Source organism: Macaca mulatta, chromosome 1 (genome assembly GCF_049350105.2).
Source record: "Macaca mulatta isolate MMU2019108-1 chromosome 1, T2T-MMU8v2.0, whole genome shotgun sequence".
NCBI lineage: Eukaryota > Metazoa > Chordata > Mammalia > Primates > Cercopithecidae > Macaca > Macaca mulatta.
Window position 1 is genome coordinate 121062834 of NC_133406.1, and position 22372 is coordinate 121085205.

Below are 22372 nucleotides of genomic sequence, written 5' to 3' on the forward strand. Positions count from 1 at the left end.
ACACACACACACACATATATACACTATTTAAATAGAACCTGTGTGACATTTACTTGTATTTTCTTACATTATTCATTTGATTTCAACTTTATAAAAGTTAAATGACAATAATTTTTTAAATTAAAATAGTTTTCAAAATATAAAAGTTTACATACTTAAGAATTTCTAATTTTTCTAAATATTATCATCTATAAGTTAAAATAGATTTGAATTACCTCTCTTCATAAGTTAAATATCCTGAAAATTGCCTCAGCCTTTTGCTTATTTTTTTTTACTAATAAAATATGCTTTTGAAAGTGGCACTCTAATTCAATTATAAATGAGCTAGTGTATACTGCCTAAAAAGTAGCCTTCTTATGACATCTAGATTCAGGTTTTGTAGCCAAAAGGAAAAATATCAAAAAGATGTTGATTTAAAATCAAATAAAAAATTGAAAAGGCTAATTCTGTGAATTTTAATTCTTAATATGATCCATGGTAACCTCTTCTGGGAAGTAAATTTCACTTGATACTCAACAAGAGAAAGTTTTTGTATGCTTCTCATGTATCCTTTGTTCATTTTCCTTGTCACAGCCTATAATTCAGTTATCACAATGTATCCTTACTTCATTATTTGAAATTTATACTTACTTTTCTACACTTAATATAACCCCATGTTTTCTTTTCCATTCAACAAATATCAATTTCATCATTTCTGTTTTCGATCTAAGGGTGAGGTAAACTAGGAAAAATGAGGTTAGATCTGTGTCTTCTTCAGTCTAATGAAAAAAACCCCTTTACTTTGACATTCTTTTCTTTGTTTTAAAGTCAGGTTTATTGAGAAATAGTTTGTGTACAGCAAAATCTACCCTTTGTAAATGCAATGAATTTTGAGAAACATAGACAGTTCAGTGTCCACCACCACCATCAAGATAAAGAACATGTATCTTAATCCAAAAATTTCCTCATGTACTTTTGTTGTCAAATTCTTACCTAAATTCCCAGCCCACAAACAACCACTTAGTTTTTTCTGCCCCATAAGTTTGCCTTTTCCAGAATGTCTTATAAATGTAATTGTGCAGTATGTAGCTTATTGAGTCTATTTTTTTTCCATTTATTATAATGCATTTGAGATTTATTCATGTTGTTGCCAATAGTTTGATTCTGTTTTATTGGTGAGTAATATTCCATTGTATGGATGTACCACCACATTTTATTAATAGAATTACTACTTGATGGACATTTGAAATATTTCCAGCTTGTAGTAATATGAATATGGCCACTATAAACATCTGTGGATGTGTTTTTGTGTGAATATATGTTTTCACTTATCAGGCATATATCTAGGAGTGGAATTGCTGAGTCATATAGCAATTGCCTATTTAATTTTATAAAAAACAGCCAAACTATTTTTCAAAGTGGCTGTGCTATTCACATTCCCATCAGCAATGTATGAGAGTTCCAGTTGCTCTTCATTCTTCTCAGCAGCTTTTGTAACAGCTGGTGTCTTGTTTCAATCTGCAATTCTCTACCATTAGTGTTGTTGGACACAGACTTATGTGCGTTTTTGCTGTCTGTGTATTGTCTTTGATGAAGTGTTTGTTCAAATTTTTTGCCCAGTTTTTAAATTGGATTGTTGTTTTCTCCTTTAGAAAAACAAAAGAAAAAGAAAAAGAAATTGGATTGTTGTTTTCTTCTTATTGAGTTGTGAGGGTTCTTCATGTATTTTGGATATCAGTCCTTTTCCAGATATATGTTTTAAAAATATTTTCCCCAAACTTATGTCTATATTTAAATGACATTTTCCTAAAATTGTTATTTAAATGTGGGAGGCTTTTAAATTTTAATAAAGTCTCATTTATCAATTTTTTTCATTTATGGAATGTGCTTTTTGTATTCTACCTAATAAATCTCACCTAGCCCAGAGTCACAAAGATTTTCTCCTATATTTTCTTCCAGAACTTTTACACTTGATTTTTACATTTAGGCCTCTAATCAATTTTCAGTTAATTTTCATATATAGTTTAATGTATGGGTCAAGATACATTTTTTGCATATAAATGTTCAACTGTTCCAGTATTATTTTATGAAAAGACTATCCTTTCAGCATTGAATTGCCTATGGTGGATTAGCTATGTCTGGATTCTCTACTGATCTTTATATATTTCTCAACTCGTGTGTGTGTGTGTGTGTGTGAGACAGAGTCTCACCCTGTAGCCCAGGCTGGAGTGCAGTGATATGATCTAGGCTCACTGCAACCTTTGCCTCCCAGGCTCAAGCAATTCTCCTGCCTCACCCTTCTGAGTAGCTGGGATTACAGGCACACATCACCACGCTGGGCTAATTTTTGTATTTTTAGTAGACACAGGGTTTCACTATGTTGGCCAGGCTGGTCTCGAACTCCTGACCACAAGTGGTCCGCCTGCCTCAGTCTCCCAAAGTGCTGGGATTACAGGCATGAGCCACCGTGCCTGGCCCTCAACTCATTTTTTGAGGCCAGCATTAACCTCACACCAAAATCAGACATTATAAGAAAACAGAACTACAAACCAATATCCTCATGAATATAGATACAAAATACCAACAAAATATTAGCAAACCAAATTCTGTAATATATTAAAATAATGATCTATCATGACCAAGTGGAATTTTTCCTTGAAATGCAATATTGTTCAACATTTGAAAGCAAATCTGTAGGGCTGGGCATATTGGCTCACACCTATAATTCCAGCACTTTGGGAGGCCAAGGCTGGCAGGTCACTTGAGGTCAGGAGTTCGAGACCAGCGTGACCAAAATGGTGAAACCCTGTCTCTACTAAAACACAAAAAGTAGCCGGGCATGATGGTATGTGCCTGTGGTTCCGGCTACTCAGGAGGCTGAGACACGAATCTCTTGAACTCGGGAGGCAGAGGTTACAGTGAGCTGAGATCACACCATGGCACTCCAGCCTGGGCGACAGAACAAGACACTGTCTCAAAACAAAAACAAAAATAAAACAAAACAAAACAATCAATAGGATTTATCATATCAACCAAACTAAAGGAGAAAAGCCATATCATCCTCTCACTAGATGGAGAAGGATGGTTTGACAAAATTCAACAACTATTCATGAAAACTCTAAGCAAACTAGGATTACAGGTTGAGACTTCCTTAACTTAATAAAGGGCACCTTTGAAAAACCTATAGTTAATATCATACCTAATGGTGAAAGACTGAGTACTTTCCCCCTAATATGAGAAAAAAAGGTAAATATGTTCACTCCTATTACTTCAGTTCAACATCGTACTGAAAGTCCTTGTCAGTGCAGTAAGGCAAGAAAAAGTAAGAAAAGGCATACAGATTGCAAAGGTATAAACAAAACTGCCTCTATTCACAGATGACATCACCTATGTAGAATCTACGTAGAAACTTAGGTTTTAGTTGCTTTTCTTCCCATTCTTTTTTTTTTTATTTTGTAGAATTGGTGTAATATTTTCCTTAAATGTATGCTAGAATTCACCAGTGAAGCATCTGGAGTTGTTCTGAGGGATAGTTTTAAACTATAAATTCAAATTTTAAAGTAAATGTAAGACTGTGTAGCTTATCTTGAGTAAGTTTGGTAATTTGCATCTTTCAAAGACTTTATCCATTTCATCTAAGTTGTCAAATTTTTGGTGTAAAGTTGTTTATAATTTTTTGTTATCCTTTTAATATCCCCTTTGTTCAGGGCAGCAGTTCAAATCACAGTCAAACTCTAACTTCACTCGATGGCTTGACGTCTGTCCCATATGAGAGCAGCTCAAGGGTCAGTAAGAGATGTGGGCAGATGGGGATCCCCCTTTAGTCTCTATTCTTTTGGGGATTTCCTCTTAATTTTCTTTGTGCTGTGGTTGCCCCATACTCTGGTTCTTCTAGCCAGTAATATGTGGGGTTTATATGGAGCTTTAGCCATTCTACATAGTGCAGACTAGAGCCTGCCTTGGCCTAAAAGCTGTAAAATCTAAAAACTCATCAATGCCATTTTCTTATTTCATATATTGGCTTCTTCCAGCATTTTCGTGCTTTTAGTCACTCTCCAGTGTCTTCAGATACTGTTTTTAAAAATATGTTTTGTCCTCTGTGTGTGTATATAATTTTTTATGTAGATAGATCTGATAAAAGATGCTCAGATCTTACGGGAGATGAAATCTCCTTTTTTTTTTTTTTTAAACTACTACCACTAAGACTCCAAAATTATCAAGTCTTTTCCATATGAAGTATAAGCCATTTATAAAGAACCAAGATTGTGGGGAAAATGTTTCACAGATCCTGTAAGTCTGAGATAAATCACCCCAATAATTTCAGATCCTATAGCATTTCTTGACTCAGCTTGAAATTGTAGGTTTCAAGCAATAAGCCAGGAATCCCATACCCTTCCTGGCTTTTAACAGGGCAAAAGTTTGAGTCCTCACTTTATTGTACTTTGTATATCATACGTTCATATGTGACAGTGCAAGGAATACTTAAGTTAGATAAAAATTTATTTTAGATAAAGATTTTTGCCATGAATGCTCCTTCCTTTCCCATCCTACTGAGCTAAGCTGGAAAACCTAAAAAGATACATGAGGGTCTCTTTAATAATTTTTCTTTAAGCCCAGAGGAAATGCTACACTATCAGCAACTTGCTTTTCTCTTCCAGGATGTCCTGATTCCCTTTATCTTCCAGGCCATCAAAAAGTTCCAGAACCTTGATCATGCTTAGATTTTTAAAAAATCTCCTAGATAAAAGAGGAGGAGCTAAGTGAGGGACAAGTGGAGTAAAATCCTTTCTCTTGGGAGGTTGAAGCAGGAAGATCACTTGAGCTTAGGAGTTCAAGTCCAGCCTGGGAAACATAGAAAAATCCTGTTTTTTTTTTTCTTTTTTTTTTTTTGCTTTGTTTTTTTGAGACAGAGTCAAACTATGTTGCTCAGGCTGGAGTGCAATGGCATGATCTCGTCTCACCGCAACCTCTGCCTCCTGGGCTCAAGAGATCCTCCCACCTCAGCCTCCCAAGTAGCTGGGACTACAGGTGCACGTCAGCACTCCCGGCTAATTTTTTGTATCTTTTGTAGAGATGGGGTTTTGCCATGTTCCCCAGGCTGATCTCGAACTCATGAGCTCAAGCGATTTGCCCGCCTTGGCTTCCCAAATTACTGGGATTACAGGTGTGAACCACCATGCCCAGCCAACTATATATATATATATACTATACTATATATATATATGTATATATACATATATATACAGAAAGAGAGAGAGAGAGAGCAAGCGCTGGCCGCAGTGGCTCACGCCTATAATCCCAGCACTTTGGGAGGTTAAGGCAGGTGGATCACCCGAGGTCAGGAGTTCGAGACCAGCCTGGCCAACATGGTGAAACCCCGTCACTACAAAATTTACAAAATTTAGCCGGGTGTGGTGGCAGGGGCCTGTAATCCCAGCTACTCAGGAGGCTAAGGCACAAGAATTGCTTGAACCTGAGAGGCGAAGGTTGCAGTGAGCCAAGATCACACCACTGTACCCCACCCTGGGTGACAGAGCAAGACTCTGTCAAAAAAAAAAAAATATATATATATATATATGTGTGTGTGTGTGTGTGTGTGTATATACATACACACACATATATGTATGTGTGTATGTATACATATATGTGTGTGTGTATATATACACATATATATATAACCCTTTATGGTAGGGCATCACTCTACCTCTTTATCTTCCTTTTGATTATCAGTAAATAAAATGCTTATTTATGCATAGACATCTTGATAGGCAAAGGAGAGTTGATAATTCAGGAATAGTCCTTGCCCCCAGGTCCCTTTTGTTTAGCTCTGTAAATAAAAAACGCAGCAGCATGTTACAGGCATTATGCTAAAGATGTGGACAGTGTCAGGATTCACAAAGGAAGGAATGATCAGTTTTGACTGCCGGTGGGGTGTCCAGGTGAGATTCTGTATGTGAGTATGTGTGTGAGTACGGGTTGGCAAGGTGCACAGAGATGAGGGTGAAAGAACTGGCAGCTCAGGTTTGGAGATGGCAGGCCTGAACCCACCCGATGTTTTCAGGAAACTGCAGGGACATTTGTGTGTTTGGTGTGTAGGGTATGAGGTATGATAGAAGAGGAGTCTGGGGAGGGAGGAAACATGAAGGACTTTGTTACATGGTTGAAGAGTTTGGACTTCATCTTGTAGAGTATACTGAACTGTGAAAATGTCTTAATCAGGACAATAGCGGGATCACCTCTGTGTTTTAGGACAAGACATGTATTTATTTCTGTATGTTCTTGATGCTTGTGAGGGTCCCTCCCTAAGGAGTTGGTCTGATGGAGGTAAGAGATGGGATCACAGGGAGGAGACATGGTCAACCATCTGGTCTAAAATTAGACTACAGTCATCTATTGTGTGCTACACTGAGCCTCTTTTCATGCCAGATATGGTCTGGGAACCAGACCTGTCTAGACGTGGCTTAGGTGAGAAACTGGTTGCCTTTTTCAAAGATGATTTGGATTTCAAGAGGAAAATCACAGCATCGGAGTTCCAAGCAAAGGGGCACTGTAGGCCAGCAAGACTGTGCAAAACTTAAAGCTGCAAAACAACCAGAATTAAGTCTACCTGAGAGCATCACTGGGAAGAAAATTGAGGCCATAAATATAGCTGGAAATAAAATTGAGAAGTGTTACCATACTGCTACTGCTTAAAAACCGAAAGAAAAGAATAAAGATGAATTCAATCTCTTCCTGAAAGCAGGACTAAGAGGTCCAGGCATGATGCTTGGAGCTCTAAAATGAGCACAATAATGGAAAGTGGGGGGCTGCATGCAAATGGCACATGAGAAATGTGTTTTTCCATAAGTCTAGCTTTTCTTCTCAGGATCCAAAAGTCCCTACCAAAATCAGGGCAGTTTCTACAATAATGGGCTTAGGAAGGAGTTGGGCAGATATTCTCAAACTGTCTGTGGCTCTCTGAGCCTCAGGCCAGTCTTAGCTAGTAATGACATTTATAATATGACAGTGCCTACCTAAACCACTTGCCTGAAATAAACTATAACATGACAGTTGATTAAAACTATGACTCACTTCACCAGGCTCTTTCCAGAAGCAACCCCATCAGAAGCTGAATCTGTAAGGAGAGAGTGCTTAGGAGGTCAAGGTCATAGGCTTGTTCCCTGTATAGATCACTTCACTCTGCTCTGCAATCCCATATCTCCGGTGACTTCCCGCAGGATAGGTTACATGCCCTTTCCAAATGCTCGCATAGAACCCTCTGTCTCTTCTATTACAACACATGTTATAATTTACTGGAACTGCTATTTAATTTTCTTTCTTTCCCGTCAGAAGGGAGAGAGGGAGGCCATGAGTGGAGGTTTCTTTCTGCAATGGCAGCATGTGTGTGGCATGGTGGGAAGCTCTGAACCCAGAACACCTGCTTCCAAGTCCTTGCTCTACCACTGAATAGTTTGAAATTGAACCTGTTTCTTCAACAATAAAGAGGAAATAATGGCACTTATTACATGCCATTATTAACGAGCCAATGAAAGTAAGGATTCTTTACTAAGGGCTATTTGGATATTAATTAATCATAATATTCACCAGTCTTGAGACTGTCCTAGCAGGGTGGGTGCGATTGAACTGGCAGAGGTATGGGGAGGGCATTTCTGAATGAAATTGATATTACAGAAGAGGGAAGAGGAGGGGAGTGAGTAGGGGCACAGAGGTAAGCAGTGGAAAGACAAATGAAAACGAAGAGAGAACGGAAAATGAAGAGGGGCCCAGAGCTGTGCTATTGAATGCAGTAGCAGTAAGCCCCATGTGGCTATTTAGCTAGTTCGAATTGAGATGGGCTGCTAGAGTTGTTATTTAAAAAAAAAAAAAAATGAAAAAGAGCTAATTGATAATGTTTATATAACATGCATGTGAAATTACAGTATTTTTGATATATTGGGTTAAATATAGTATGAAAATTAATTTTACCTATTTAATTTTACTTATTTTAATGTGGCTACTAAAAAATGTAAAAGTATGTATGTGGTTGGTATTTGAGGCGGTTATTTGCTGTCCATGAAATAAGTGATAGGGAATATAAGAATTTTTGAGAATTTGGCTTTTCAAAGTAAAGTCAGGGTACATGTAAAAATTGAATTTATCTCACAAATTTACCCTTTTTTTTTTTTTTTTTTTTGAGACAGAGCCTCTCTCTGTCTCCCAGGCTGGAGTGCAGTGGCGTGATCTCCGCTCACTTCAAGCTCCGTCGCCTCCCGGGTTCACGCCATTCTCCTGCCTCAGCCTCCCGAGAAGCTGGGACTATAGGCGCCCGCCACCAGGCCCGGCTAATTTTTTTGTATTTTTAGTAGAGACGGGGTTTCACCGTGTTCACCAGAATGGTCTCGATCTCCTGACCTCGTGATCTGCCCGCCTCGGCCTCCCAAAGTGCTGGGATTACAGGTGTGAGCCACCGCGCCCAGCCAAATTTATCCATTTTCAAAGTTAATTTCACTGACATGCTTTAAACATCTGTTCCGTGCCAAGGACTAAGTACAACACAGGCCAAGCCCTTCAGGAGCTTACACTGTAACCATGGATGAGGATGGGAGAGTCTCTTGTAACTCACAGTATTCCATGGCCATCCAGAAAGTGTTTGACTGAATCTAATACAGTGTCAGCAGACCAGGGGTCCCCCAATGTATCTTCAAGTTAAGAAGAAACAACATGATGCCAGGAAATCTAACTTGGTTTGAATGTTTTCCTTCTTGCTGCTGCCGGGCCGCCTTTGACTGTTTCAATGTGGCATGTGGACGTAGATGAAGGGCAGGCTTTCAGGAGCTGTATTAGCTGAATCTGTAAGGAGATAGTGCTTAGGAGGCCAAGGTCATAAGTTTGTTCCCTGTATGGGTCACTTCACTGTGCTCTGATCCACGCCTCAGACTTGCCCCCTGTCAACCTGAGCCAGCTGTTTTGTAAATATGCTTTGAATCACTTGGGGAACAGGGCGAGAACATATGCAGGGAGCTGGTCAAATCTATCACCACTGATAGATTGGAGCAACAACTGAAAACACATTCTCAGTCAAAAGCAAGGACTCCCGGGAGGAGAGCCCATAAAACTTACACATCACCTCATACAGTGGACCCAACTGAAGCCATCTTTTCCCTGCACATTTCTGCCTGAAGTCATTGACTAGGATGGAGCTTGTAGGGCAAAGCTTCTGGAGGCCATAGTTTCTGGATAGAGCAGAACACAGGCAGCATTCACCGGGAATTCAGACTTCTGCTAAAGGTGGTGTTGCCAACAAGCACATGGGGCCTCCCTGTCTGACCTACAGAGATTGTTTAGACTTGGAAATACGGGCACCTATCTCTTGAGTGACCTGTCTGCTGGTAATATTTACATCCACATTCACACAGAAAGGTGGCATGTTTTAATTCCAAGCTGAGATTCAGCCCCATGCTCTTCACTGAAGCATCGCTGACAGAAAGGCTGGTCTGGGATCTCCAGCTACACAAATAAATACTGAAGCAAGGCCTAACAGGAAGACCCTCACTACCCAATTTCTTCCAGATGGCAGTGATGGATGGCTGTATGTTTATGTTTACTTGGTTTCCCAGGTGACTGGTGTCCTGGTTTCCACTGGTCATGGTTTGATGAGCATTTCTTCGAAGATGTGAACTGCCTACCCCAACGGCCCAGCTCTTGGCCCACCAGTCTACACCACGCTCAACATTGTCAAGAGGTCATTGTGCTTGTTGGATGGCTAGTTAACTCTTTATTCACCACCCTCTTCTTATAAATTTCTAAAACTAGCAATACAAGATTCAAATCTAAATCGTCATAAAGAACTGCATGTTGGGCAGAATAATGGCCTCCAAAGTATCCGTGTCCTGATCCCCAGAACCTATAAACATGTTACCTTTCTTGGCAAAAGGGAATTAAATTTGCAGATAAAATTAAGGTTTCTAATCGCCTGACCTTAAAGTAGAGAAACCAGCCTGGATTATCTGGGTGGGCCCAATGTAATTACAAGTTTCCTTTAAAGGGGAAGAGGGAGGCAGTAAAGATGGTCAGAGTGATGATATGTAAGAGGGACTCAACCTGCCCTTGCAGGAAGGGGGCCATGAGCCAGAGTAGTGTCCTTTAGAAGCTCTTAAAGTCAAGAAGAGAATTCTCCCCTAAAGCGTCCATAAAGGAACTCTACCCTGCTGACGCCTCAGTCTTAGCCCAGTGAGACGCATGGTAGACTACTAATGGAACTGTAAGGTAATACATGTGTACTGATTTATGATAATTGCTTATAATAATTTGTTATAGCCACAATAGAAAACAAATACACACCTAGACAGGTTGAACACTCCTTGGCCTCCACACTCTGCTTAATGTGAGAAGTACTCCTTCCCTTAGCACAGTGTAACCTAGTGGAATACATTCTTCCTCAGGGCTGCTAGAGGCTGGAGCACACACATGGCTTCCTACAAAATTTAGGAAAGTGAGCGACCATGGAACCCTAATTGGAGAAAATACGTAATCAGTCATCAAGTCCTCTTGGTACTATCTGAGTAGAGAGAAAGCATATGGGCTTTGACATCTAGCAGACATTGGGTCAAATCCTGGCTCTGACATTTAATGCCTGTGTGATCTTGAGTGAGTTAGCCTCCCAGATGTTCAATTTCTTAAGGGGCACATCACACCTACCTCACGGGGTTGTTGTTGTAAAGAGTAAATAAAATAAGGTATATAAAGTACCTATCTTGGAGCCTGGGAGCAAGATAGAAATCCAATAAATCATGTTATCTTCTACCTTCTTTATAATCATTTCGCAGATCTCTCCTGGTTATCTCCAATCTCATGATTCTTGACTGAGTTAGTTTCATCATATCTCTTGCCAGGACTGTTTTAATAGCTCCTAAAGTTTTTAGGCCGGCTCCAGACTCCAATCCTTCTTTACAGCCTCTACAGCTATCTTCCAAAACATAGATTTTCTCGTAATACCTCTTCTGCTGTAAAACCTTCAGCAGCTTCCTGTGGCCTGTGGATTAAAAAGTCTGAAGTCCTTTTCAAGGTTTGTGCATATATTAGTCTGTCTGCATTACTCTAAAGGAATATCTGAGACTGGATAATTATTTCTTTGTTTAGGTGAGACAGATAATGTACTGACGTAACAAGGTTCAAAGGTGGCATATCTCATACATGCTCATGAACTACAAGTCAAAAGAACTAGGTAACATAAAGAGGTTTATAGCTGGGCATGGTGGCTCACGCCTGTAATCCCAGCACTTTGGGAGGCTGAGGGGGGGTGGATCACAAGGTCAGGAGATCCAGAGCATCCCGGCTAACACGGTGAAACCCCGTCTCTACTAAAAATACAAAAAATTAGCCAGGCGTGGTGGTGGGCACCTGTAGTCCCAGCTACTCAGGAGGCTGAGGCAGGAGAAGGGCATGAACCCGGGAGGCGGAGCTTGCAGTGAGCCAAGATCACGCCACTACACTCCAGCCTGGGTGACAGAACGAGACATCATCTCAAAAAAAAAAAAAAAAAAAAAAAGAAAGAAAGAAAGAAAAGTGGTTTATTTTTGGCTCACAGTTCTGTAGGCTATACAGGAAGCTTGGCGCCAGCATCTGCTTTAGGTGAGGACCTCAGGAAGCTTCCACTTAAGGTGGAAGGCCAAGGGGAAGCAGGCATGTCACATGCCAGAGAGACACCAAAAGAGAAAATGGGGAGGTCTCAGACTCTTTTAAACAACCAGATCTTGAATGAACTGAGCAAGAACTCACTCATCACCAAGGGGATGGTGTTAAGCCATGCATGAGGGATCCACCTCCATGATCCAATACCTCTCACCAGGCCCCACCTCCAACATTGGGAATTACATTTCAACATGAGATATGGAAGGGACACACATCCAAACTGCATCAGTGTGAATCCTTCACAACTTCACCTCTGTCCCTTGCCTCCTTTATCTGTCTAGCCTAGGTTCCTTTCTTGTCATGCACTTACTCATTTCTGTGCCCTTTTTTTTTCTTTTTAGCTTAGTTGCTATTTTCTATCTCTGGAATTCCTGCTGCCTCCCTTTTTATCTAGAGGGCTCCTTTTATCTCTTCATGTCCATTTTAAATGTCACCACCTTTTCAAAGTCTTCTCTAATTCCTCTAAGAAGTTAAGCACTCCCTCTGCTGTTTCCATCATACTATGTACACTGTAGAAGTTATCAGAGTGCATTGTGATTATCATTCTAAATTTTTTGATGACAGAGACAATGCATTTTGCACCTTTGTTCTCAAAGCTTAGAATATTTGCTTTGCTTATAACGTATACTCAATATAAAAGCATACTTAATATTTGTTTTTATTAGTATGAATAAATGAATGAACAAATGTTACGTGAAGAACTCACATCTTTAAAGCTGTTTCCAAGGAATGGAATTGTACTTTTCACATCCCAGGTTAGCTGACCCCAGGATGGCCCTTCTGCGATGTTGTGCATACAGTGAGTCTTCTAACATAGTTGGATTATTGAACAACTTTGCATTTATTTAGTAAGGTTTTATGGATTTTAGTCAGGTCACTTTTTCATTTAAAAATATTTAGTTGTTTTTCCTTGCTTTAGGAGAAGGTCCAAAGTCCTTAGGAGGTTATTTAAGGCCTTAGGTGATTTGACACCTACATATCCCGCTTTTTAATTTGTTGACTACTCTGCACTCCAACAAAACATTTATAAAACAATTTCTTAAACATGTCTTGCCTTCACTCTCATCTCCATGCCTTTGAAAATACCATTCCTTTACCCATACCTCAATCTTCATCTAACAACTTCTTACCTTAGAAATGAAGCCCAGGCATCCTTTGATCCAGGCATCCTTTGATCCAGGAAGTCTTCTCTGACATTCCCCTTGTCTATCCTGGTTCAGATGCCTGTCCTCTATATCCCATTACACCCACCACCTCTATCATACAACATATGGCAGTGTGCTTTTAACTTTTTAATTTATTTTATTTAAATAAGAGGAATGTAGCCACATAGAAAAAGAGAGAGAGGTAGAAAAAGAAAACATGTCATACCACCACCAACAGATCTTTGTGTCCAACGATTAGCACTTTCTTGTTAACTTTCAGAAAAATTATTTATGTATCTATAACTCTACTTTATCCATAATCTTTTTATTTATAAATAAGATAATATTAAATATGCTGCTCTGCATCTTGCTTTCTTCACTTATATGAGAAAACATTTTTATCCCAATACATTTACTTTAAGATTGCAATGGCCAGCCCGGCTCAGTGGCTTACACCTGTAATCCCAGCAGTTTGGGTGGTGGAAGAGGTCACACGAGGTGAAGGTGGAAGATCACCTGAGGTCAGGAGTTTGGGACCAGCCTAACCAACATGGGAGAAACCCCATCTCTACTAAAAATAAAAATTAGCCGAGGGTGGTGGCAGGTGCCTGTAATTTCAGCCACTTGGGAAGCTAAGGTGGGAGAATCGCTGGAACCTGGGAGATGGAGGTGGCAGTGAGCTAAGATCAGAGCACTGTACTCCAGCCTGGGCAACAACAGCAAAACAAAGAAAAGAAAAGAAAAGAAAAGAAAAGAAAAGAAAAGAAAAGAAAAGAAGAGAAGAGAAGAGAAGAGAAGGGAAGGGAAGAGAAGAGAAGAGAAGAGAAGAGAAGAGAAGAGAAGAGAAGAGAAGAGAAGAGAAGAGAAGAGAAAAGAAAAGAAAGGAAAGGAAAGGAAAGAAAGAGAGGAGGAGAGGAGGAGAGGAGGAGAGGAGAGGAGGGAGGGAGGGAGGAAGGGAGGGAGGAAGAGAGGGAGGAAGAGAGAGGGAGGAAGAGAGAGGGAGGAAGAGAGAGGGAGGAAGAGAGAGAGAAAGAGAGAGAAAGAAAGAGAGAGAAAGAAAGAAAGGAAGGAAGGAAGGAAGAGAATAAAAAGAAGAAAGGGAGAAAGAAAGGGAAAAAGAGAAAAGAAAGAAAGAGAAAGGAAGAAAGACAAAGAAAGGAAAAGAAAGAGAAAAGAAGAAAGAGAAAGAAAGGAAGAAAGGAAGGAGGGAAGAAAGAAAGAAAGAAAAAGAAAGAAAGAAAGAGAAGAAAAGAAAGGAAGGAAGGAAGGAAGAAAGGAAAGAAGAGGAAAGATTGTAATGGCCAAGGAGTTCGATACCAGCCTGGCCAACACGGTGAAACCCTGTCTCTACTGAAAATACAAAAATTTGCCAGGCATGTTGGCAAGTACCTGTAATCTTGGCTACTATGTAGACTGAAGCATGAGAATGGCTTGAACCCAGGAGGCGGACGTTGCAGTGAGCTGAGATCATGCCTCTGCACTCCAGCCTGGTTGACAGAGTGAGACTCTGTCTCAAAAAAATGTATATATATATTGTAATGGCCAAATAGTATTCCTGTAGCAATAAAGCAATAACCTTAAAGGATAATTAAATAAAAGCAATAAAAGATAACTGTAGCAATAAATAACTTTATTTAATGATAATCATTGATGAATACTCAGGTTATTTTCAAGTTTTAAAATACTGTCCATCTTAGGTTACATTTGTAAGTATATATTTAGGATAAATTCCTATTAGTGCGTCAAAGGACATTTAAAATTTCAAAATATGTTGCCAAGTTGTACTCCAAAAATTTTGCACCAATTTAAATTCCCACCAACAGTTTGTTTATTTTACAAATTTGTTTATTTTAATCTTTTCTTTCCAACCCCACATATATCAGAACTTTCTAGTGTTTCCCTATATGTTTGATGAAATATCTCTTTGTTGTTTTGATTGCATTTAAATATTTTCAGTCAGGTTGAGAATCTTTTCACATATTTCGGGTCATTTGTTGTATTAGGGTTCCCTAGAAAGATGGAATTAATGGGACAGATGTATATAAAAATGGGAGTTTATTAAGGACTATTGACTCATATGATCACATTGTGAAGTCCCACAATGGGCTGTCTGCAAGCTGAGGGGCAAGGAAGCCAGTTGGAGTCCCAAAACCTCAAAAGCAGGGAAGCCAACAGTGCAACCTGCAGTCTGTGGCCTAAGGCCTGAGAGCTCCAAGCAAATCACTGATGTAAGTCCAAGAGTCCAAAAGCTGCAGAACTTGGAATCTGATGTTTGAGGGCAGGAAGCATCTAGCAGGGAAAAAAGATGAAGGCCAGAAGACTCAACAAGTCTGCTCATTCCACATTCCTCTGCCTGCTTTATCCTAGCCGTGCTGGCCGCTGATTAGTTGATGCCCACCCAGATTGAAGGTGGGTCTGCCTCTCCCAATCCACTGACTCAAATGTTAATCTCCTTTGGCAACACCCTCACAGACACATCCAGGAACAATATTTTGCATCCTTCAATCGAGTTAACACTCAATATTAATCATCAAATTTGTATTTTTATCTTTTTCTGAGAACTATCTGTTTATATTCCTTGCATGTAGTTATTGTTTTCTCTTTCTCTTTCTTTTTTTTTTTTTTAATTTGGTAAAGCTTTTTGAAAATTAAGTAGCCATTTATCTGTCATGTTTATTTTGAACAACCAATGTAGTATTTGTCCTTAGACTTTGGCTATGGATTTTTTTATTTTTATTTTTTTGCCATATAAATGTTTTACATTTTAAGTTCTTAAAATTTCCTTTCTGGCTTCTGGGTGTGCTGTGTATTGAATGTATTTTCTTGATTGCTTTTGTTTGCCTATTAACAAGAGGACCTTTCAGTCACCTTTCTATTCCCAGTGCTTAGCAGAGGGACCTGCCCGTAGCCCACTGGATGCTAATGGAGTGAGGAGATGAGTAAGTGTGAGCACACGTGCGCCTACTGGCATAGGATTGACATATTACCAAAATAAAACAAAAACCAGGCTGACAACAGTTTGAAAATGTCTCTGGGATTTTCATGGGCACATGAAGAACAGTAACGTGGTTTTAATTCCCACAAGCAGGCCAGGGTACATGATTCTGTCTGTCTCCCACTTACCTACAAACTTTACCAGTTTTACCACCACCTCCATATCCTTTAGTCCATGTTCAAGGATCCAGGTTCAATAACCTAAGGTGTGTGGGCCAGGTAACAGGGTAATTGAGCAAGAAATTAGAGCTAGGCTCTCATAGAATAGGATTCAGGTCATGTTTTTGTCCACTTGCCCGGCCAAAATTGCCTTTGACAAAAGCAGAAAATTTCCATCTTTTTTTTCTTTTCAGTAAGGCCCTTTTTCCCTTAATAGACAGTTACATATGTAGATAGATAGATAGATAGATATCTGTCTAGATCTACATATTTATCTACATATCCACAAACACAAATACATATAATAATGAATTATTATCACTATGTAGAGATATCTAACAATTTCTATTTGGGAAATACATCTTTTATTAATGTTCAGAGAGAAAAGCAATCTTTCCTTTCAGAGTTTCAAGGCAACCAATGAATAGTTTGTGATTCTAATATGAAAATGAATATACATTTTATAGATTCTCCTGGAAATTTAAACTGGTTATATACTAGACTGTGACTATTTATATTTTTTTAACTTAAAAAAATCATATCTTAAAATGCAGAAAACACATTAGTATTTCACTCATGCCATGTAATAATAATAACAAAAATAATATTTGCACAATATATTACAGTGTGCATTTGTAGGCACTTTCTTGTTTATCAATCTCAACAAAATGTTAAGACAGCAATTATTATTATTATCTCCTTCATTTTTGTGTGACTCATGCAAACATATCCTCTTGGTAAGATGAAACACAAACCTTGGCTGACGCCAGATGTAATGTTTTTCCTAATAAAACACAACTAGGGTAAAAAAAAAAAAAAAAAAACAGTGTGTTTTCTTTATGTAGTCCTTTTAACTCTCCTCCCTAGCATTAGTTAGGTAGGAAATTCAGAATTGGGATTCAAAGGGAAAATGTCCATTCATGCCAAAAGATTATTTTAAGAGGCATGAAGAAGTGAAAAATATATAAGGAATTTAGTACAATATGCTACAGCCACCATATACCTCAGTCCATGTTCAAGGATCAAGATTCAATAATCTAAGCCATGTGGGCCAGGTAATGGGGTGGTAGAGCAAGAAATCAGAGATGGGCTCTAAGGGATTAGGATTCAGGTCAGATTTTTGCTCACTCACCAGTCTAAAATTGCCTCCAATAAAAGCAGAAAATTCCACCCCCGCACCCTCCCCCCCCCCACTCTCTCTCTCTCTCTCTCTCTCTCTCTCTCTCTCTCTCTCTCAGGTGTTTGCTTTACTGAAGACACGAAGTCCTGGGTCCTAAAGAGATCCTGTGTCTGCTCTTAAAAGCTGGCGGGGCTAAGAGGGCCAGACAGTCTTAATTGAGAATTTCTTAACTTAATTGAGGTTGGGTTTCAATTCTAGTCTTGGAAGAAGCCCTATCTCTCTAACCATCTCCCTTGTCAATGCACAAATCTCACCCCAGCCTGCTTGTTGAGAAGCATAAGAAGAAGAAAGGTCCCTAACTATGCGAAGCCACGGTTATGATCCACACTGTATGGTTTAAAAGAAATTTAAGTTTACTCCTGGATTCTTTCCACATGTTCTTGATATATCATGAATTACAAAATAAATAAAAATCCTCATTTGGAGAGGTCAGTGTCCAAGCAAACTAAGAGAGACAGATTGGCTCAAGCTGGTGGCCCACCATTTTCCTGCATATAGTTATAACTTAAGAAATATGTACCACTTTAGACAGTTTGCTTCCAAAGTATAGAGGCTGGTAGGAACCACAGCACTGTGACTCCGGCATGACAGTTTCATTGATTTCTGAGTCATCTCACCAGGATTTGCATGTGAAATTGAGAACAACTTCTTCCCTGATGGCAAGTGCTCCATATGTGGGGAACTTCTATTTTTTAGTATCCCTTCTCCCCAGCCCATCCTGGCCACTTGACTGGCTATGTCAATGTTAAGACAGGATAATAGTAGCTTTGGAAGAGGATTGGGCAATGAAAGAAAGTATAAGGAAAATGCCAAAATAGAGTCCCAGAAAACAATCTGAGTCACAGAATTGGCCAGAATCTGACAGTAGGTAATCTTAAGAGAAGACACTCAAGTGGAACAGAGGCAGAAGCAGAATCTATGAGCAAATCTAAGGTCTAAGTCATAAGGAGTTAATAAGGAAGCAAAGCACACAAGTCAAGGTACAGAGATAGTAGTCACAAAAGTCCAGTTAAATTCTAAAAAACAGCAGGAGGTCCTCTTTTAGAAGCCCTAGTTCCTTGACCTGTGGACATGACTCTTCACTTTGAGATCAAGGGTTGCAACCCTGAATTTCAGAAATAGAACAACAGCTGCCTGTCCTGCCGCAGGAGCAATAACGATGCATACATTTATTGGCTCTGCTGCCAGAGCATCACGAGTGCAGGAAAACAGGCTGGTCTTGAAATGTCAGTGGTCAGGCCTGTGGGAAGAACTAGTAAGGAAACCCCAGGCATGGGAATCTCCAGGCTCTGTGTCCATGCTTGTATTCCTTGGCCTAACTACCACTGTCGGCTTTAGCTCTTTATTTTTCTTGTTCCTAGTTTAAATACTAGTTTAACGTTTTTCTTTTTGATTTTGTTTTGTTTTTGAGACAGAGTCTTGCTCTGTTGCCCAGGCTGGAGTGCAATGGCATGACCTCAGTTCACTGCAACCTCCTCCTCCTGGGTTCAAGTGATTCTCCTCTTTCAGCCTCCCGAGTAGCTGGGACTACAGGGGCACACCACCACGCCCAGCTAATTTTTGTATTTTTAGTTGAGACGGGGTTTCACCATGTTGGCCAGGCTGGTCTCGAACTCCTGACCTCAGGTGATCCACCTGCCTTGGTCTCCCTGCCTCAGCTGGGATTACAGGCATGAGCCACTATGCCCGGCCTCTCTTTGATTTTTAATTGTATTTTTTAAAAAACTACAAAGTACTGCATGATCATTGTAAAAATTCAAGTAACTTAAGAGTATACAAAATACAAAGCAAGAGTGCCATTCTCACACTCTACTCCCACTCCCCAGTGGAAACCAATGTTAAAAATTAGACCTGTATACCTTTAGAATTTTTCTAGGTTATTATATTTTTGAGTATGGTCACACTGTATATATTATACTGCAACTTTTTTTTTTTTCTCAATCACATATTACAGACTCCATTCCAATTCAATATATATGTGTCTAACTTATTCTTGTTGATGGCTACCTAGCAGTCATAGTGGAAATATGTAAAATATATTAATCATCCCTTTATTAATTTGCTATTATAAATAATGTTGCCATGAACAGCCAGGATGGTTTCTATCTCCTGACCTTGTGATCTGCCCGCCTTGGCTTCTTGACTTCTTCTCCTGCTAATACTACTCTTGCATACACTGGGGATTATAAAAAATTTGATACTAACAATTTCATACATTTTTCAGTTTGCATAGTGTCTTCCCTACCTATTTCATTTGATTCTCACAAAATATCTGTTAGGTGTGCAGGGAGGAAATTTTTATCTTGGACTCAGACTAGCTTTCTTAAGTTCATATGGTTAATAAAGGAAAGAACTAGGACTTGAATACAAGTTGGCTAAGTCCAGGTTCTATTTGCCATTTCCCCCTCTTCCTCTTTGGAACAGATAACCATCAAAAAGTTTGTGTTTCTATCAATTGCTTTCTATTCATGTGAGATGTCCACGATCTCTAGAGAAGCTCAAGTTTGTTGATTGGTTGGATGGATTTGGGGCTGCTATAATTTGTGAATTAGACGTATCGATGTTGCTTATAAAAATGCTTTTGCAATTTCAATATTCTGGCATGTAATCCAAGATGACCCAGGGCAACATCTCCAGCAGAAGATGCCTGGCAGGGTGCCAAGAGGCCTCATGATGACCTTATCTAGTAAGTGTCAGTGCTGCAATTGGAACCAGACCTTTCAGACCCCAAAGCCTAAGCCTTTTGCACTTACTCTATGCACTTCCTCATATAGACCAAGATGCTCAGGGCAGAAGATCAATGCATTCTTTCCTTATAGGCAAATTATATGAGAAGCCAAATTCTCAGAAGGTTGCATGCTGAGCATGGAATCAGAAAAAGGAGAGTTCAGGGTGTTAAGAAGTGAATTTCAGCTCAAGTAGCTGAAGGCATGCTTACCCATTAGGGAGTCACACATTCAAAAATCCAAAAGATTCAGAAGAGTGTAACATAGATGAGTGAAGCATGTCAGGGAGCAGGCAATGATAGGAAATAGTGGGGACCATGCCAACTAGAGAGTGCATGCCCTTCCAAAGGAGGCAGCCATGGCGTCATAGCTCGAGCCCATTGTGGCCAGCCTGGTTAATTCAGGTTTTCCCAATGTTTCATGAAAGGCTAGATATATGGATTTTTCTATGTGAAATTAGTTGACAACTTATTCAATTTTAAAAAACAGTATGACACAATATAGTGTGGACCAGTCTTGACCTACCAGCTGCTGGTCTGTGAAGTTTTACTATGGGTAAACTTTCACCAAGAAAACTTCAATTCTCCAAGCCATTTAAAAATGGCTTCTTCACCTCTAAACAAATCAAGATCAGGATTCTTCAGATTTCCCTTTTTACCCTTTGGGGTCAACCTCTGCTTACAGTCATTCTCCAGATAGAATAGACCATATTTCATTCTATTTCCTCATACTAAAATATACTTACATTTCAGTCATATCTTCTTGGAGGATCCCCATCTCAACTTTGATTGGATTCACACTTATGTAGCATGAATTCCTTTGCATTTTTATTGCTACCATTACTATTTTTGGAGTTGTCAATCTTACGCTAGATGACATTACTGCATTGAGTGTGAATTTTACTAACTGACTCTCAGAGTGACACCAATTTCCAAGTCCTAAGAGGTCTTTCACTGCTGTTATATTGTGGGGACAACAAAATTGTTTTGCCTTTTCAGACATTAAGAAATTGTTTTAAGTAAATACATAACTTTATTGCCTTACAGATTTATTGAGTGATTATCACTTATTTATTGAGTGATTTATTCTCCTAAGAGAATTTAGCAAAGGAAGTGAACAGCTTATAGGAGAAGGAGAGAATAGGGAAAGCTCTTCTAGATACCAAAACAAGCAGGAAGAGTTGGACTGGATTTTAATTCAAAATAAAGTCTGAACTTTTCTTCTGCATCTCAGTGATGCTGAATTGACCCTCTTCCTCTCCAAATGGAGAGATGGCAGTTCCTGCCTTGTGGCACACGATAGCCTTCAGGACCCTGAAACCATCACTGAAAAATGGAGGAGGAGGGAAGGCACCCAGAGAATGGAAGGTAGCTCTGCTCTTCCTCAGGCACATCACGCCAATCCATATATGACACGGTAATGTATCAGGTACATTTCCAGAAGAAATGAACTTGTGAATTTCACAGCATTTTGGCATGGGGACTTCACCAACATCTTCAGTCATATCCATAATCAACTAAAAAGACTATCCTTCAGTTAACAAGTGTTGGTAACATTATAAGAGTATTATTTCCAAGACACTAGTTAAATTTTTTAAAATTCCTTTCTTTTTTATGTACTCATTTTTCTTTTATTCTTTTAATTTTTTTTATTCTCTTTTCCTTTTTTTTTAAATCTTTGATTTATTTTTCTTCACAATCTGTTCCCATGTAATTCCAAATTGACCAATCGGACTACCATCTTGCCTTTATTATTGAGAGGTGACACACAGTGACACATTACAAAATAGATAACATTCATCTAGAATCTAAATAGCTAAGAATCTAAAGCAACCAGATCTTTATCTCTCCCCCACACGGTCTTGTACAATGACAGTGATGCCCACTCCAATGAGCCTGATATCTTCTAAGATTCTAAAATTTACCTGAATCATGATAAAGATTATTTGTGCTCTGTAAAGTGTGTCCATTGTTTTCACTGTATGCCAATTCTTTGAAAATTAGAAATCCAAAATAAAAGACTTCCCAGTGCAGCCTTAGCAAGAAAATTCCCCACATTTGCCTCTTGACAATTCTACCAGATTATCCACAAATGTTTTGGGTTTCTACTCCTTAAACCCGGGTGGTGAAGAACATGGTTAAACAGACGTGGGCTCAAATCTAGTCCACTTCTACCTATAATCTTGGGCAAGTTGGTTAACTTTCTGAGTTCAGTTTTTTTAAGTGGAAATTGAGAATAACAATATCTACCTTAAAAAGTATTGGTATGGGGATTAAATGAGGCAATGTGTAATAAGTGTGTGTATATATATATATATACACACACACATATATAAAATAATCCTTTAATAAATGTGGCTGCCAACATGTTTTTCAACTCAATCACCTGTTAGAGGGCAAATCAACGACAGTGAGGCATATCAAAATGCATTCTGCCCTGAAGGAACCCTCTCTTTTGCTGGAGAGAAGCTGCAAACACTCATGCAACATTGAGACCAATCTAAGACCCTTTGCAGGAAA

General features: G+C 39.2%; 1 long non-coding RNA gene and 1 other non-coding gene across 2 annotated transcripts in view; both read right to left on the minus strand.

Annotated features, from left to right (window-relative positions):
- Positions 1-22372, minus strand: part of LOC107000433 (uncharacterized) — a 119665-nt gene that overhangs the window by 5624 nt on the left and 91669 nt on the right. Inside the window, exons 5-6 of the long non-coding RNA XR_013412512.1 lie at positions 8539-8808; positions 7051-7093 (exon numbers count right to left, since the gene is read on the minus strand). This is a non-coding gene — a long non-coding RNA (uncharacterized LOC107000433). The remainder of the gene's footprint in view (positions 1-7050; positions 7094-8538; positions 8809-22372) is intronic.
- Positions 11097-11197, minus strand: LOC114675490 (small nucleolar RNA U13). Its single transcript, XR_003726482.1, has one exon. It is a non-coding gene; the product is annotated as a small nucleolar RNA U13 (small nucleolar RNA).